The sequence below is a fragment of the Ptychodera flava genome, chromosome 11 (genome assembly GCF_041260155.1).
Source record: "Ptychodera flava strain L36383 chromosome 11, AS_Pfla_20210202, whole genome shotgun sequence".
NCBI lineage: Eukaryota > Metazoa > Hemichordata > Enteropneusta > Ptychoderidae > Ptychodera > Ptychodera flava.
Window position 1 is genome coordinate 40,074,328 of NC_091938.1, and position 13,666 is coordinate 40,087,993.

Consider the following 13,666-nt stretch of genomic DNA (forward strand, 5'->3'; position numbering starts at 1 on the left):
TTATGATGCAGTGTTGGATCTCCTAGTATCGCACAAGGTTTTAATTTTGTTCATGTCTGAATATTTTCCAAGAATATAAGGCCAAAAAATAATAATAGGTTTGTTTCTGGTCATTGACATGAGTTAAAAGTGATGCGGCAATGCGATTTTTTCCAATTTTTAAAATTTTTGGTGGAATTGGATACATTTTTCCCTTTTTTTCCATAGGGGCAACTGAAATACAGGAAAAAAAGAGTTGACACACACACTTTGAAGTGATGCGAGTGGTGACCAGAAACAAATCAATTATTTTTTTGCCTAATGGAAGAGAACTATGAAGAATCTCTCCATGAATTTGATAAGTCAGAGCCAGAGGAAAGTGACAGCGACATGGACAATGACACTGAATCTCTTGTGACAGTGAAAGAGGTAAATTTTAAAACTTTTTAAAACTTTTTTTGATTTTGAAGTCTCCAGAATGGCTCTCCTGGACCCATTTTAAGAATTTTTTGATCAAATCTTGCATTGTAGGACAGTCAGGTGATCTCTCTTCAGGTATTTTATTTCTGAACATTTAACATTTATTATTTGTATAACCTCGTTTGTTAGATGTACATTGGCCACCATAAACCGGTAACTTCGTCAAAGCCCAATTTTCTTTTCAAAAGACACGTGCGAGAAACTTAAAATTTACTTGTAGAATTGTCCCCATATTTGTTGTACGTCGGAATCGAAGAACAGCAGCTTTTGCTGCACAAATAGAAATTATGAAGTCTGATTTTTCGCTCATCGTTGCCACCGAATACATTGCTAAACACAGCTAGGATTTTTTCCTCACCGTCACTCTGAGATAACATGTACTGTACATTGTTGTTTTATTCACGACCAGATGAATTGACATCACTAGTAGCGAAACTTGCGGTTGTTTCAACAGTTTCACTTGAACACGGTTCACATTCAGTTGTTTCGATAATACTGGAACATGGCTGGCATTGCAGGGCCACGTGGGAACTCGACTCGGTTGCTTTTGATTGCAATATCCAGAGTAGGACTTGCACTGACAAACTGCTAAAGTGCTGGTAGGCTTGCTGGCAGGCTCATCGGCAGATTTTTCGCCGAGAGTTTGTTCGCCTGTTTATCAGAGAAACCACTGAAGAATTTCTTGATACTTGGCTGTTTATCGCCGAAGATTTACGTTCTGCGTGCAATCTCCGCAAAGTTTACATAGGCTTGTCATCATGCAAGTACAACTACGTGACTGTACCAAGTCACTCAGAAAGCTAGCCGAACACATGCCGACAATGACGTACCAAAAAACATCCAGCGAGGTCAACTGCGACCTGCATGACCTGTGCACTGCATTCCAACAAGCACACGTAACCACGTATCGATCGTGTATGTAGATTTTTTTCAGCGTACTCTTGTTTACAATTCGATTTCGTTCAACTAGGAATTTTTGGGAGTCTGAAAAGACATGAAACTCTATGATTTTGTAAACTTAGTACTCAACTAATGCCTGATCCCGTAGCAGACTGAATTTAACGCAAGTGGCCATTTCAGTGTGAACGCACGTATGTATACATCCTCGTACTCGAATACGATTGATTTTTCGGACACACAAATACAAAATACTGCTGTTTCTTATTGCAGTTACATTTATTTTTAAAGATTTGTGAGAAGATTTTGGCTTTTTCTTTTACACTGCAGCAGAAATGACATTGATTTTACATCTAAAAAGAATTTTCACAGCCGGCAAAATTTTGCCGACAGCTGGTTGTTTTTGCCGGCTGCTGGCTATTTTCCACATCAGTGTATTAGATAGTTGTCCCTAATATATATACCGGTACCAGTAATTCATAAAGAGGGCACCTTTCACAATAGTGGTTGTAAAATGAGACCAAAAGGTTCCGACAGCTGGTTGTTTTTGCCGGCTGCTGGCTATTTTCCACATCAGTGTATTAGATAGTTGTCCCTAATATATATACCGGTACCAGTAATTCATAAAGAGGGCACCTTTCACAATAGTTGTTGTAAAATGAGACCAAAAGGTTCTGTGTAAGCAAACTTCTCTTTGGTACACACAGTCACTACTTGATGAGATGAAGTCTGCTCTCATAGCTGAGGCTAGAATGACCAAGCTGGGGAATTGTGAGATCTGACCTGTATGATATAGAGTTGCAAAATATGTACCACAGACTGGTCTCTTCTATGGAGAGTGCTATGAATATTCATGAGATGGTTGGTGAATGTTTGCCTGCAGTTAACTTATACTCAATACAAATTCTCTCATCAATTTATTACCAAGCATTCTATAGAAGAGTTCACTCTTTGGTGTTTTGATGATTGTATCCATTTGAATGTTACATGTGCTTGATCACACACGTACAGCCTGGGTCCAAGCTGGTTTGGGACCTGAAACTGGTGTATTGTTGATTGGCAATTTCAAGGTATTGTATGTACCATATAAAGTACATTGATAACTCCACTCTCTCACATTAAAACTATCAGGTCATATTCCCTATACTATATATAGTAGAAATTTTAGCATGTTACTAGCAAGTCAGACCTAAAAGGGCTAAGAATTCATAAAAAACAGAATGATATGCTTACCTTTTAGATACCTACTGAAGACACTGCTGGACCAATACCAGAGGACGATGACACTATCACTGATCAGTTGCCAACTCCAAACTGGCTGATATCACTGATATCACCAGCATAGACTACTGTGGAGTCTAGACTTACAAACCAAGCAATCATCAGCATCGCCTGAAAAAAGGAGCCATTCTACAGTGAGCAAACTAAGCCAAACTGTTGAGTATCTTCCGTCATTGCTGGGAAAAACCAAATAGGTTCAGCAGTTTAATAAATGTAGAAACAAAGTTGACACTTGTAAGAACGATAATATGTATGCAGAAGAATATCAAAACTATTAAGGAATCACAGGAACTAAATTACTTCAGTATCATAGATTAACTTCTGAAGATTTCAAAATAATAATAACATGGGGCCCGGGGGCACCGACGTCCTTTGTGCCTTCCTTACTGTTTATATTTGCCATAAATGTGAAATTTGGCAAAAAGTCAAATTGTTTGGACATAAATGAAAGTTAATATGAAAGTGAATCAAGAATAAGAGATGGAACTCAATAGAATCAACAATATCTAAAACAGGAAACGGTGAACTTTATATGATACAGAAGGGGAGAAAAATTAGCCACAAACTATTGTAATATAATGGACAATGGCTAATCTAAACCAAATTACTTAAACTGGATTGTTGGCATTGATTATACATGTATTTATTGTCCATCAAATAGAAAATAAATTTGGGCCATTGACTAAAAAAATTTGCTTGTTACATCACCACAACCTTTACTTAGTATTTGGAGTGTCACCTATCTACAATACAATGATAAAAATAGTGACAATGTCACTGGTCGCTCCCATATAGTTATCAAAACAAGCTAAAATCAAGCTAAAAGATTTTTTTATCACAAATAGAAACAATTCCCCCAATAAAATAAAATTATACAAATTTCACCAGAATTTGATCAAATCTTACTGACGTCACCCGTAAAAACCTCTACACTAAGTTTCAACTCAATCGGACGTGTGGTTTCAGAGTTAAAAAAATTTTTGATCAAAAATGAAAAAAATAGCCAAAAAATGCAAATATGCAAATTTCACCACGATTTGCCCAGATTTGAGAAAGGTCACTCCTATGCACTTCCATACCAAGTTTCAAATCAATCAGACTTGTGGTTTCAGAGAAGAAGATTTTTTGACCAAAAATGGGAGAAAATTACAAAAAAATTCATGAAAAATAGCAAGTCCAAGATACTGACCCAAGATGTGCACAATCATTTCAGGTCAGCCCAAAGTACTTACATGCTAATTTTTCATCTAATCTGCTCAGTGGCTATTGAGATTTTCAATAAAATGTAAACTTGTAAACATATATACATATGGCTATGGGAGCTAACAAACGACCCAATGGTCGACAGAGCTCTGCTGTGTATGAAGAGAGCAACGTTTTGTGACATATGTATTGATGAAGAAGGTTGAGATCTTTGATAGCTCATTTCAGGATGGCCTGACCTAAAATGGCAAAATTAGCTGCAAAAATACAAAATGATGATTTCATCATATTATGTATAAAAATGTATACCAAATATCAAAGCTATCACATGAGTAACTTTTGAGAAACAAATATTTTGACCAAAAACGGCAAAAACTGACCCAAAAATACAAAAATTGAAGATTTCATCAAATTTCACTATATCACACTAAGAGAACCCCCAGGAACCTGTATACCAAATATCAAAGGCATCAGACAAGTAGTTTTTGAGAAACACATTTTTGACCAAAAATGGCAAAAATTGCACCAAAAATACAAAATTGCAGATTTCATCATATATTCTGTATATCATATTTAGTTTATCTGTAGGAACCTGTATACCAAATATCAAAGCTGTCAGACGAGCGGTTTTGATGAAATAAATTTTTGACCAAAAATGACAAAAAAATTCCTTAAAAATACAGATTTGCTTATTTCATCACAATTTGAACAAATCCAAGTTGGGCTATCCCTAGGGACCTGTATACCAAATATCAAAGCTGTCAGACGAGCGGTTTCGATGAAATAAATTTTTGACCAAAAATGACAAAAAAATTCCTTAAAAATACAGATTTGCTTATTTCATCACAATTTGAACAAATCCAAGTTGGGCTATCCCTAGGGACCTGTATACCAAATATCAAAGCTGTCAGACAAGCGGTTTTGATGAAATAAATTTTTGACCAAAAATGACAAAAAAATTCCTTAAAAATACAGATTTGCATATTTCATCACAATTTGAACAAATCCAAGTTGGGTTATCCCTAGGGACCTGTATACCAAATATCAAAGCTGTCTGACCAGCGGTTATGAAGAAGGAGATTTTTACCAAAAACGCCTTTTTTGGCACTAATTTGCATATTTTTGGCAATGACAACTTCATTTGAACAAAATCTCATCTACAGCCCATCATCCATGTACACACCAAATATCAAGATGAAATGTGCAGCGGTTTTGGAGTTTTTGATGTTGACGGACAGACATACAGACATACAGACATACAGACATACAGACATACAGACATTTTCCTAGCCTATAAGAATAGCTTCCATTGCCATATATACATATGGCTATGGGAGCTAAAAAGTTTGGACTCTGAAGGTCAACAGTGCATCTTTAATGTATGAGACTAAATAAGCTTACCCCTCAAGTATGTATAGGCCAAAAACAATATTTAATTTTGAATTATGTAGTGCAGGGAAGGACATAGAATATGGTGAAAAGCAAACTAAATATAAAAACTGAATATACAATTATATGGAAATGTTGTTTTACAGTCATGAGTATCTAGTGTGTGCCGAGAGACAAATATTAAAATTGGACAGTATCATCCTGACCAGAGTTTGTCTGAGTGGTTGTTTCCTTCTGATTTTCTGACACGGTGATAGGTACAAAGTTATTCACCATAGTTATGCAACATAGCTTGCATTTTGTTCACAGTAGAACTGAGTTTTACATGCAAGATAACTTTCTCATAAACTGTAAATTCTGGCTTGTGGCAGCTCAAACATCGCAATACTACATTTTTTGATATGATATGGAGTGACTTGCACACATATGCAATATGCAGTGACAGTCGATATATTCATAGTAAGAGTCTACTACATTCAAGCATAGTGATGTTGACAACTACATGCATGCCAGTGCACGATTTCAAAGTAGCCAGGAGGAAATTCTAATGGTCTTTTAGTGGAAATATAGGTATTAAACGACAGTGAAACAAACAACATTAGTTATCGTGACCTTGCTAAAGTGCAATCTCGGATCATGTATGATTGATGATCATGCCAAATTACCATGTCGGATTATGCCGTAATTCTGAAGTGCGCGTAAATCGGTCAAGAAAAGCACACATAGACTCTCGCCAGTCGCTTGTACTGCTTGGTCTCGCGTAGCTTTCGGTATTTATACAAGCTCGTGCCTTCGGCACTCGACCTTGCGCCTTCGGCGCTCGATCGCCTACGTTGGATTACTACCGCAAGTGACTCCGGATCCGGTCAAAAGAAGGCACGAGGACTGTCGACAGTCCAAAGCACACACTGTCTTCAACAATGATGTCAAAATCAATGCACAACTGTCGAAATTACCCAAAATAAGCAACAGAAAACTTAAAGTTATCGCTGTGTCGAAAGGACAGTACATCAACATAAAACGACGCTAGTTTGTTATGACATGGAGGTAGAAGGACAGAGCGAATTCCCTCGCTCTCACCCAGCTATTACTAACGGGCCGCCAGTGGGATTGCCTCTCTAAAGCAATGGATTCGCCGGTAACGAAGGAGCGTTTCGTGCCAAAAAAATACATGACAGCAACAAAAATACAATCACTGTGAACTTCATATTTACAAAATATCATCAAATAAACGCTAAAAGCTTCAAAACGTCAAAATTCGCACAAGACCGAGAAACAAGACAGCGTCGGTTTGATTTTTCAAAGTCCTCGCCAGGAGCTGGTCCTTGCAAAACAACGCTAACTTGTTATATGCGCATGCGCATATTAAGGGGAGACCCATTTGATTTCGGGGGGGGGGGGTATGCAGGAAGTGGGTATGGGAACTTTTTTGTCAGAGAGACAGCATTTTTTAATTTCAACTGTCACACTGCATCAATTTTTTTATCAAATAGAGTAGCAGTGCAATTTTTCAAATTTAAGCCAGTGTTTCACATATCACAGGATGGTTTTATATATTCATTTTACATTCCAACGAATGAAAACAAAATGGAAAGTCTAGTATATATACAACTTTAAATTATAGAACACTTTTTTGGCAAATCAACAGTGATCAGTACTATACCTGCTTTTCTTTATACAGTCAATTCCTTTTAAGTTCTCAGGGGAGATGTTATCTTTTGTGGTCAGAGAAACAAGGCTCACACATTGTATTTCATTATATTTGTTGTTCCTCAATTTTTCTTTGACAACTTGTAATCTTTCTAACATATTTATGTTGAGAGAATAATATATTGGTTTTTACACTAGTTTATTGACTCCTGTCTTGTGTTTTAAATTTTCACAATGTACAGAAGTCAAATAGTCCCATCTAGATATTGCCTGTACCATTGAGATATTGCAACAGAAATCCTGAAATATGATTTCTTGGGTCAGAAAAGGGAAGGAAAACATCGAGTGCACTGAGGTGTAAAGTAGTGAATGCTTATATCATAAGTGCTGGGAAAAAAAAACACATGAGAATTGCTTGTGGTAAAAACATTTGCGCTGCCTATGGCAGCATGCTAGCAAAGAACACATGAGAATGAAGTTTCCAAAATTTTGCTCATTTCAACTGCATTATGACAATTCCTTTTTATTTCTGTCTGTTATGAGAATTTTTTTTCTCAAGCCATTACAGGCTTATTTTTTTCTTTATTTCACCTGGTGACAATTTTTTTTTCTCAAAATCCTCCATACCCCCCCCCCCCAGAAATCAAGTGGTTCTCCATTAAGTGAGTCCCTGACCTATGCGGGCCAGTGGATTACTTCCTCAGTAGAACTGATATGCCTGCCGGTACCATCATTCTTCAGTCGATCAAAGGCGCCTTTCGTACCAAAAAATACACGACAGCCGCAAAAGTGCATCACTGTCAACTTCATAACTATAGAACATATTGAAATACACAGTGAAACGTTCACAACGTAAAAAATGTGCCCAGACCGAGAAACAAGATGGCGTCCGATTCGATTCTTCAACTCAGATTTTGTCCTAGAGTTGTGCGCATGCGCAGACGGTAGCTTTAACGAAAGCGAGTCAAAATCAAGTAAATATAAAATAAAAATGGATAAAAATATTGTTTAAAAATATACAAGGCATGTATCACCAAATTTTGAACATAGCTGACGGCATTTCAACTATACGAACACCCATGCCAATATCACAATAATCAAATCAGTGGTTTTGAGGAAAAATTGAAATAGTGGTTTTCACAAAAAAGCTAAAAAAGGGACTTTAAAATGATTCAATCAAAAAAAGAAAAAGACCGTTTGAGATACATGCCAAAGTGACCACCAGACCAAATTTCAGAAAAAGTTACTGAAGCGTTTCTGAGATACCTGCGTCCACAGCATACGGCCCACTGTATGCAACAAACAGAGGCCGCATCATCACATTAGTACTTTGGGCCAAAGGCCCAAAGGAATAATAAAAGTACATTTGTAATGCGCCTAATCTTTGACAACAGAGCTTGAGGGACAAAAATGACAAGGTACACTGTATCAGAGGACTGGGCAAACGAAAATGGTTAAACTACCGTTTAAAGAGAAAATCTTGAGGGAAAGGTGGAAAGTAAGAGTAGAGTTGGAGTGGAGAAGGTCAGAAGGAAGTTTGTTCCATAATGCAGGGCAAATGTAAGAGAAAGATCTCTTGCCAAAAGTCTTTGTGAAAACTCTCGGAATACTGAGAAGTCGAGAATCTGAGGAAGAGCACAGCTATCTTTTTGGAGTGTATTGATGTAGAAGCTCAGAGAAATATTGCGGTCCTGTACCCCTAACTGATCAAGTAGATACAAAATGGGAGCGCCACTTTTGTGTAAATCATAATGGTCAATTTCCAAGTATTGGGAACTATAAACGCTGTAAAAATATATTACATATTCAGCAATAAGGAAGTAGATTTATAAATGCTGTAAAAAAATATATCATATACAGAAATAAGGAAGTTGCTGAAAAATTTCTTCAGTGCTGGTAAATCAAATATTGGGATTCCCCGTCAAAAAACAGGTCAGTCACTGAAAATAGATTATATTACCATGCCCTGCCCATCGCGTTTTAATTGGTCGAGCTGAACCACGTGACTGCCCACAAATACACAGGAATGGTTTGTTTTCATGCCCGTGAATATGAATAATATCGTAAACATAGTAACTTTACGGCTAAAATGAAAATTGTGATTTGAACAAAGATCATGATCAACCACAAAATTGAGATGAACATGTCATCATGAGATGACATAGTCCCTCCTGGATCAACTGTTCTTGGGAGCTGTGGATCCAAGTTTGCGCTGTAACAATTCTTGGCTGTGATTGGTGTAATCATTGTCAAGTTCATTGTCCTTTGCAGTTTTTATGTATGGGTATTCTAGTATGTGAGAAATTCACATCACTGTATCTCTCATTCTGTTATGGTTAGGTTGAAAGCTTTATACAGCATGTGTGTGGTGCGACCTGAGTTACTTTGTGAGATACATGTTGGACTCGCTTATTGATATATTATTGATTATCACCATATCAGTAGGACTGTTTATACATTATTTCAACCTATGTTACCCAAACTAAATATCAGATCTTGATTTTGACCATTTTTACTATTTTTAGCCTCACTGGCAAACATTTAGGAATTAACATGTTCATTTGAATAAATGTTATCAATGGCTCAGGATGCATCTTCATACGAAATACACTGATTCATCTCAGAGACATAGCAAAATAGGAGCTACCAGTAATATATAGTAAATAATATGATATACAAGTTAAATGACATTATGTGTCACATTCCCTCTCATCAAGCTACATTATCTTAAATTTACAAATCTGTCTGCAAAACACGCACAGCACTGCTCTCTCTTACCAATAGACCGTATCAGAATATACATCTTGCAGTTGTTTTTCCGAGAATAAGAATGCTGAAATTGATATTAATGTCATGAAACTGTAGTTGCTGCTTGAACTGCATATGTTGCTTACTATTTGCAGTAAAATATTACAAAGATAACATCAAAACTCTTGATAACAAAACATAGGAGGTTGTACTAAAATATGAAAAGTACACAGACACTCAGAACAATTGTTTCCTCACTTTGATTAATTTTTAATTTTCTCACAGTCAATTTGGAGATATTGTAGTCAACCTGCCTTATTAGCTTCAGCACACACAGTATGTCATTTTTCAGACACAAAGCAACCAACTTTATCTCATTTTTCATCCAAAGGAGAAATAAGTTACAAAATTTCAGTAACAAATATTTGACCACACATCAAATACTTCAGTATGTGGTAAGATTTCAACAAACAACCACAAAGTCAGAAACCCTACTTTCAGGGATAAATACTCTGCCTCTGTTTTTGTTCACTGTCAGCAACTCAGCTAGCATGTGTAACTACTGCAGTAACTTTTGGAACAATACTTGCTTTGTGATGATATCAAAATCAACTTGAGCCTTTTCCGGTGGTGAAAGTGACAATGACTTAACCTGATTTACCTGATCAAGTCAGCTTGTTTGTTTGTTAGATATCCCTAGAACAGGTCCTATCAAATCAAAACCTACACCCAAAATCACACTCATTTCTCCCCTGGATTGTATACGAAAGTATCATTGAATCTGTCTTGAATGCAAAAGAAATCAACTTACATTTGTTCTTGTCTTATAGCGGTGGTGGCAAGTGGTCAACAACTAGGATAGAATTATCCATGCCAAACATCTGTCCATGATTGATATACTTGATGTTGACAGCAGGAAGCTGATTGGTCTCTCCCCACCACACCAGTGTAGGCATTGCTAGAAAATAGACATAAATCAGGATGATTATATTTAAATTGTCTGGGTTTGACATTGAAATAAGATGACTAGATGTACATTGTTCTTTCGAAAATATATGTAAAGCAATGTTTGAATAAAAATAGTTTATTTGCTTGCCCAAGCATTTTGGTTGCACTGAGTATTTTGGAAAAAAGCCATGATTTCAATAATGCTAGAAGGAATGTTTAAAATATACTCCCCGCTATATTTACATGTCGCATGGGAGCGTAAAAATACACTGGACTATGTTTACATGTAGTCTACACAAACACTTTCAATTCAAAATACTTCATACCCAATATCATTCAAGCATCTCCTTGTTATATAGGATATATACATAGCATGTTTTCATTAAAACTAACCTCAAAACAAATTCCAGCCCTGAATCTGAATCACTTTAGGGACTGTCTCAGATTGTTGCAAAAGTTCAAAAAGCGAAATTCATTCGTTTGTGGCGGGGTGAGGGGATTTGACCACCATTCAATTAGTGAACATCAGTATTGCACTTTTATTTTGCGATCACAAGTTCTTTGTGTGTAACAATAGACAAAAACTGCACACTCATGCCAACGAATTTTACAGTAGCTGTTTCCAACTCGCTCCCGTCCCAAACACATTGTATCCTAAACATTTCATTCATCAACTTATAAAGATAAAAAGTATCATGTGTTATGTGCATCTGTCTGCTCTAACCACACCTGGTCATTTCACTCTCACCACTGTGTTGACAAAACAGCACTGAGTGAATACTGCAGCCTTCACGAGACTAATAATTCTCAGAGAAAATGTCGAAAAAAAACACCCCGTGTAGCAGGACAAATGACTCTCTTTGGTAAACCAGTGGCTGGTTCAAAGCAGTCCTTTGAAAAGTACCATAATGACTACGAAAAGTTTGTGTAAGCCTACATGTTTTTACATCAGGACGACTTCTCAACATTTAAAAAATCACAGAGATGCACAGGAAGACTGGAAAAGGGTATACATACTTGACACTGGAAAACTGAAAAATACGTGATTGACTATAGTGAGGGAAAAAGGAACAAGAAGAAAAGAACAGCCATGAGATGCAAAAACTGTTAGGGAATGTAAAAGAAAATGACACTTCTATGCGATAAAACGCCCTGTTAGTACACTCAACTATGATCGATTACTTGACATTGTATTGTGGCAAGGAGATATTTTTCAGTAGCTATAGCAGATAGCGAAATGCTATTGTACTCTCAGACAGATCAACATTTCGCACTTTTGAACTTTCGTTTGGGGAGGTTTTGATCGAAACGAAGGAATTTCGTTTCTTGAACTTACGCAACAATCTGAGACGGTCCCTTAATGGGTCGTCTCAAAAGAAAAGCCAAGACTTCAAGACTTTCTTAGCTCTGCATGCAGAGCTAAGACTTCCTGAGCCGACATACACAACAACTTGAACAACGGCTCGGGTCAAGTTGAACTGGTGGCAAGGACAGCTTTTAGCTAGAAACTTATTTACGGTACCTACTGTTGAATGCAAGGTTTGTTGCATGTTCCAAATCAAGCAGGGGCTGGTACTGCCTTGCCGATCAAGATTTGACAAAACATTCGAACAGACGTAGCGACACAGCCCGTCCCACCTGTGGAACAGACGACTTACAGACGACAGGAAGTCTAGCAAACCGGAAGTACTATTTACACATGCGCAGATCCTCTCACCCTTACCCCCCCCCCAAAAAAAACCAAACAAACAAACCAAAAAACTGGCTTTCTCCAAGAATCCTTTTCAGCTACATCATACATATACACGATGCATGGAGGTAGGAAGAGACTACCTCCATGCATGATGTTAGCTGCAGTACAGTTAGCTCTGCATGGCAGGGCTGTGTGTTACCACAGTCGTTTGGTGGGCTATTCAGCTCTGGGACTATTCTTTAGTCTGGTTCCCTGACCCATTTCCCCGGTAGAGGGCGTGGGGAAATATAGGGTCAGGTACCGGCTAATGTAAACATGGACGCTATTGGGTTAAAATAAAACAAGCTGTGATTGGATGAAGTAACACTTGTAACTTTTTCTCATCTTTCTTTGGTTTCGCACTTTCAGGCTCACTTGACAGCAACTTCTTGTTTGTACCACAAAGCCGTGGAGGTAGAAGGAAGACTTTCTACCTCAATGATTTAGCCACTGTGATTTAGCACACCTCTTAATACTTTTAGAACGTCGACATGATGCCTGGCATTTTTTCACGAAATTCGGACACCATTCTATCCATCGAAATCAATCGTCGTTCACAGTTCCAACAAAGTTTGCTTTCAATTAGCTGTGATATCGCAGCAGTACTTGTGGCGTGTATCGAACGTGCTCGGGTCATTGGGGTCACGCCACAGTCGGCGATGACTCAATGACCCTAGCGCGTTCGATACACGCAACAAGTACTGCTGCGATATCACAGCCACCTTCAATCACCTCTATTTCTCCGTACTTCTGGATTTATCCTTTCAGTTTATGTTTCCCATCTCGTGTGCCATGTTTTTGGTTCGGATACCAGTGTTCAAACATAATTCTGATCCAGTCGAATTTTGACCGGCGTTTTCATGGTAGCAGCCATGTTTGTTGTAGCATGTTCTGTCAGGTGACTGACCTCCGCCATCTTGAACAAAATTCTGTTCAAGATGGCTACCCGGTACCTGACCCTATATTTCCCCACGCCCTCTACCGGGGAAATGGGTCAGGGAACCAGACTAGGACTATTATTCGCCCCATAGACGAGTGCACACTCCAAACAGTGGCGGCGCTCTCACTTCCGTTTCACTTCTGCTCCAAAGCTAGTCTGGCAGAGACCCACTCTCGAACCAGAGTTCTTATCGCGCGTATGCTAATAAGTATCTCTGGCACAGGCAGATTAATATTCATGTGACCTCGAGGTCATTGGAACGTCAATGAACTACTTTTTACTTGTCGCGCACTGTAGCTATGGTATTGCCACAGTAACGCGCGGCAGTTCAAATTCGTTCCAGCACGCGCACAGTTATCTACAAATTCAAATAAAAACGCTATTTTCTCTTTTCAGTGTTTCTTTATATTCTTTCTTGA

General features: G+C 37.8%; 1 long non-coding RNA gene across 1 annotated transcript in view; it reads right to left on the reverse strand.

Annotated features, from left to right (window-relative positions):
* LOC139144260 (uncharacterized) overlaps nucleotides 1-12,256 on the reverse strand; it is a 32,929-nt gene extending 20,673 nt beyond the window's left edge. The window contains exons 1-3 of the long non-coding RNA XR_011554795.1: nucleotides 12,102-12,256; nucleotides 10,439-10,585; nucleotides 2,590-2,748 (exon numbers count right to left, since the gene is read on the reverse strand). This is a non-coding gene — a long non-coding RNA (uncharacterized lncRNA). The remainder of the gene's footprint in view (nucleotides 1-2,589; nucleotides 2,749-10,438; nucleotides 10,586-12,101) is intronic.
* Between the last annotated feature and the right edge of the window lie 1,410 nt (nucleotides 12,257-13,666).